The sequence below is a fragment of the Primulina huaijiensis genome, chromosome 11 (genome assembly GCF_012295235.1).
Source record: "Primulina huaijiensis isolate GDHJ02 chromosome 11, ASM1229523v2, whole genome shotgun sequence".
NCBI lineage: Eukaryota > Viridiplantae > Streptophyta > Magnoliopsida > Lamiales > Gesneriaceae > Primulina > Primulina huaijiensis.
Window position 1 is genome coordinate 72,051 of NC_133316.1, and position 6,166 is coordinate 78,216.

Consider the following 6,166-nt stretch of genomic DNA (forward strand, 5'->3'; position numbering starts at 1 on the left):
TGGTTAGATGATGTTGGGAACAATCTTGTGTCATGTTACACTGTTTTGATGTGCTCTCGAGATTGCACAGTAAAATCGGTGGATGTGGTGATTTAGGACATGTAAAGCATCCTGATATTGATATAATCTAATGTTTAATTTTTATGCAGCACTCTATTTTACCACAAGTTCAAGGAAGAACTGGAGTGGTGGTGGTTGGACTTCAAGACCCTAATGTGAACCATTTGAGGCAGGATCTAATAGCTAAGCAATACGATTGCCTGCTGTCATAATTCGTAAATTTTCCAAAATTGTTCTTCGTTTGTATTTTCTGGTAGGATAGCCACATATTGCATTACATATATCGAAACCACAAGTTTGAAGATGAAGTAATAGGAAAAAAAAATTAAGCATGAGCACCCACACATTATCACCTACTAATCTAAGAAATGAAATCATCAAATTTCTGACCGTCCGCCATTGATTCATTAAGTGCAGCTCTCAACACCTGGGCAGCTCTTCTCATCTCATCTTCTTCTTCGGATTCCATTAATTTCTCTACCACATTTTTAATTCTCTCAGCTCTAACCATTTCCTTTTTTTTTTTTCCCATTTCCCCGCCGTTAATCCTATCTTCAGAACTTCTGTCAAGAATAAAGCATTAAGCGGTTGATCCGAATGAATTGGCCATGCTGCAACAGGTACCCCTATAGCAATACTCTCGAAGCAAGAATTCCACCCACAGTGACTCATGAATCCACCTATGGACGTATGCGCAAGAATCTCCATTTGAGGAACCCAATCTCGCAACACCAGTCCATTTACTTTCACTTTTTCTTCAAACCCTTTCGGCAGGCCAATCTTTCTAGCTTCACCGGCAAAGATATCGGCTCTGTCTGCTTCTCGGAGCACCCAAACTAACTTTTGTTTGCCCTGATCCAGCCCCATTGCAAACTCCATAGCTTCTTCGTCAGAAAATGAAGCGGTTGTTCTGAAACATATATCACCGATCTTGAGCTTGTTTATCCAGCCAATCCAAGCACTTATGGCTTCGATAGATTTTGGAGAAATGGATGGCCTAATAGCCCGTTGTTTCTTTCTCCCACTGATCTCTTGCCTAGATATCAGATCGATGTATATACCATCAATCAATCTGCATGAATTATGTATGTCCCCAGCCCTTTCTTCGAAAAGTTCAGACTTCGAAACTATGAATTGAAGGGGTTCTTCTGGGATAAACTCCTTGACATAAGGTTTTTTAAGTTCTCGCTCTACTTCTAATGGTTTTCCCGTCACTTCCCAAAGTATGAAGAATAAGTTGAAAGCTGAGATGCAATTGAACGCATAAAACTCAGCGTTTCGAATCAAAATGGCATCCTGAATCACCTAATCATCAACCTGTCATATACTATCACTACCCTTGTTGTTTTCAACGACATCTCCTGTGGCAGCTCGGCTACCTGCTTGTGTATGTTCATGGTGGCGTAGGCTGCCGACCATAGATGGAGTGGTAATTTGTCCGGTGAGTTAGGATCAGGATCAACAGCAGCGATCGGTGGCGTTCGGAGATAATGGAAGTGGATTTGGTGAACGGTATTAGGTTTTGTTGGCGGAGCCATGAAAGTGAACTGGGAGGCCATAGGAAGCTATGTGAGTTGAAACAGCTGGTTCAGATGGCTTTGCGCTGGTAGTGGCACCGTTGCCACTCTTGTTAGAGTAAGTGTCCAGCAAGCTAACTTGTGGCTCGGACTTTTATTGACTCTAATGTAAAACAATATTTATTTTAATAATATTTTACGATTTAATCAATTATGCCATTATGCGTTATCTGTATACTCATGCAGGCTGTATTGATAAAGTCTTTAAATATACAATAAGTACCATAAAGTTTGCCTTTCAGTGTAAGATCATGAAACTCATTAGGAAGTATACCGTATATTCCAAACATGTTCCTAGTCGAATCAGCCGTCTAAAATAAGGATAAAAGTCGCTTGAGCTTGAGACTATCATTTGTGATATAAACGTCATGTTTCATTGGCAAGGACATGGAGATGTCAATTTATTCAGATGAGTGGTCATATGATGATGGATTGAACAACCCTCCCTCAGACTATCCAAGTGGTTTTCACTCATCGAGTGAAATAGTCTACGGTTATGGCTGTACATAATTAGTCCTTTGACACAGGACAATGTAAGGGCTATACGTACTAGCATGCACTTTGATCTGTTTACCGACTCCATTGAGGGTCATCAGGTGGCAAGGTTGGTTGTAGTTTCGAAATACGTAAGAGAAAATGCATTGTAGTCAGGGATTCACTGTTTTCCTACGGATAAAGATATCTTATGTGATCTGATGAGTTAATAGTGCAAGGAGTCTCTGACCATAGCAAGAAATGTGTTTTAGAGAAATGTGTTTTCCTAATTGGATATAACATGCCACTATTAGTACTCAAAGATAAATCACATCATTATCGAAATTCATATGCAACTCTCGATATATCAATGATTGCAGATTCGATTGAGATATATGTATTGAAAGGACCGTACTGTACTCTAACCATGACTTAAGGTTCTTGCAGACACTATCAATGATACCTGGGGGACCATGGGGCGATGTTACTAGACGCTCTTACCATGATCCGATGGGTGCAATCATAAATGAGTTTTGACATTCTTAATCAAGGATTTGATGAAAAGAATGAGGCTAATCAGGATAAGTTTGAACAAGAATAAGTGTAATTTTGAATCACATGGAGATGTGAACCCACGACTAGCTGCCCAATATGGTAAGTAAAAATTTTGATTTTCGAAATTTTCATTTTTCATTATATGAAGACTTGTATCCTTGATACATCGACACTCTCGGTGTAACATCCGAAAAACCAACCTACGTAAACCGCATGCATGCAAAATTATTTTAATTGCTTAATTGTTTTATTTAAATTGATTTTACATGCTAGCATGATATTTATTATATGATTAAATGTATGATTGCATGATTAAATGATAATATAACATGATTACATAAAATTAAGGATTTTACCCAAATATTCGATAATAGGCATTGAAAAGGAGACCGAGGACGACGAAGACAAGAACATGTAATTTTATTTAAATATGACAAGGCTTCCTAATATGATTAAAAATGATTTAATTTTCGTAAAAATGTTGGAGTTCGAATTATTTTACCAGTCGAGCTCGATTTTTCCCGAGAAGCTGGTTTTGGGCAAACAAAGAGTTTTTAAAAGATCAAAATATTATTTTTGGGAAACTTATTTTATAAAATTTTATTATTTAATTAATTAAGTGTTATTGAGCCCAATTTAATTATTTAAAGTAGGCCCAATTATCCTTAAGCTTGTAATCTCAAAACCAAAGTCCATTAGCATGTTGTTTAAATCTATAAATAAAACTCCTAGGCTTTCAAAACATCATATTTCTACCTTCCTATCAGCCGAAATTCACCCTTGCACACACTTAAAATTTTCGAAAAATATCAAGGAAGGAAGAGGCTTGTATTCTTCGTCGTCCGGTCGTCCAACGTCGCACCCTCGCCAACGATCTTATATTCGAGCGTTATAAACGTAAATGCACATTTTCTAAACCTTTTTAAACATCATACAAATCATATTATGCATAATTTAATTGTTTATGTATGAAAAATATAGGTGTTTGTTATCTTTTACGGTAAAAACGTTTATTTTCAAAAATACGATGATTTCACGCTTGTTTTGGAAACGTTTTTGAATCCAACGGACACACTGCCAATACATGATAAAATATGACTGAATTATGATCAAAACATGATAAATTTAAAGGAAGAACAAGCTGGAACAACCGTGGGAAAATAAAAGAAGGAACCGTGAGTTGTGTTGGTTGTCCGAAATTCAAGAGGGGAGGCTAGGGTGCATGGGGCCTTGGGGTTCGACCAGGTCTGGGGTTTGGGTCCTACGGATCGTGGCTAGGTCCTAGGAAGAGTCCTAGTTGTGTTTCAGGCAGAGGAGGAGTCCATGAAATCTAGGACTCTCCCCAAGCCTTCTCGCGATCAACTGCTGTTCAAGGGGTTGCAGCTCGGTTTGGGGCTGGGCTAGGTGATCCATCAGGGTCCTAGGTTGATGGGCAGGGGTCGGGCCAGGGGCTGGAGTGGCTGGGTGTGTTGTGGCGAGCAGAGTGAGGGAACTCTTGCGCACATCCCTGCATCTTCTTGCAGCTGGCTTGCAGCGCTTCGGGCGATGATTCAAGGGCTTGGGCTGGTCTAGGTTGGGTCTGGGCGTGGTCCAAGGATGTTTAGGGTCAGGTTGGCTCGGTGGTGGCTCGGCTGGAAGAGTCCTAAGGGCACTAGGAGACTTAAGCGTGAGGATCACAATAGGCGCAGGTTTGGGTCAGGTTCCAGGTGAGTTTGAGAGAGCTAGGGCTAGGTTCTACGAGCTGGGCTTGGTCAGTAGGGTGCCTAGATGGGTTGGCTAAGGTTTGGCTCGAGGTGGCTCGACCATGGCTCGAGTATTTTGGGAGATGGTTTGAATATGTGTCAAAAACGAGATTTTAAAGATTAAAATTAGAACCATGGGTCCACGGGTGTGGTTCATGGCTCACAAGGGTATAATAGGTAATAAAAATGTTATATATAAAATTTGGGATCAAAATAATGAGTTTTGGATTTATCCGAGATTTAATCGCCTCCCGAAACATTAATTAAAGAATTAATTGAAACACCTAGATTTAAGCGGGATAAAATTATGAAAAATTATATTTAAGCTTCAATAATTATTTAGGATAAGCACATGTCATTAAAGTGAGAAAAAGATAAAATCGAATTTTTACGTCCAGTGGCAAAACGGTAATTTTACACGTAGGAAAATACGTAAAAGCTTGGCAGCGTCCCGAAGGATCATAATGCATGTTAAATGATATTCTACGATTTAAAATGATGATTTTGTTGATAATATGTTATTTTACGATTTATGGTAAAGCTGTGCAATTTTTACTGTAAAATGCTATTTTTGGAAAGTATGTTATTTTATGATTTTTAATGAAAAGAAAAATATTTTGAGAGATGTGAATTGACTATAACATATGATATATGATTTGTGGGGGATCCGTTTTAATAAGAAACGGTGAACTTACAATTTTATGGGGATGTCGTGAGGGGAAAAGGCCCCAGAGAGAGCTCATTTACGGGAGAAGGCCCTAGAGTGAGCCAATTTATAAGAAAAGGCCCTAGACGGAGCCCGTCTATAGGAGAAGACCCCCGAGGGAGCCCCGACGATCGTATTTTCGTGGTGGAGCCTAGTGTACACCCCCATGGGCCATGTGGAGCTGAAAACTGATCAGTCGATCGGAGGTAAAAGCTAGTCACTTTCAAGGATCAAACTTCACCCAAAATGATATATGATTGAAAGCATTATGATTAATATGATTTTATGATATATGATTTATGATGATGATTAAAGTTATTTTTAAATGATTTATTTATGCTTAAAGCTATTTTTTAAATAGTTTAATTATGTCCAAAAGCTATTTTATATAAAAATATGTTTTTTAATGCATGTGATTGTATATGTATTATTTGTTATCCATGTTTAGAACGTGATGAGTCTTTAGACTGACTAGGTTTGTATGATACATGATTTGATGATTTATGGAAGACGGTGACGATTGAGTGGATCGAGTGCAGCAGTACACACCCGAAGACCTTTATGTTTCCGCACTAACTTGTTAGATAAATGATTTAAAGATTATGTTAATGATTTTACTACAGATATTTGTATGCTTTGCTTATGAGATATTTGTATGCTTTGCTTATTTGTTAGTTGATCTTTTTAAAGATCGATTTAGGAGTTTTTATTAGTTGATGATTTAAGATTTATTTTATGCACTTGAGATTTCATATGCTAAATTATTATGATTGTTGATTATGTTATGTTATTTTATTTAGATAGTATTTTCGAGTTTATGATATATGATTAATAAAAAAAGGTCGAGGTCGTTTCATTCGGATCGTCGATCGGGGTTATAATGAGTTCGGAATCATTTATTTAGTAAATTTAGAATTGAATAATTAAATGGTAGTATTATTAGTAGTGACTACTAATGTGTACAAATTCTCATAAATATTCTAGAGGAGTCTAAAATTAAATTAAACCAATGAGTTAATTATATAAATTAAATAATAGTTATTTAATTTAAT

The 6,166-nt window shown here is 37.4% G+C and overlaps 1 pseudogene; it reads right to left on the reverse strand.

Moving 5' to 3' along the window:
• Window positions 1-188: 188 nt before the first annotated feature.
• On the reverse strand, window positions 189-2,615 carry LOC140987662 (zeatin O-glucosyltransferase-like; annotated as a pseudogene).
• Window positions 2,616-6,166: the final 3,551 nt, after the last annotated feature.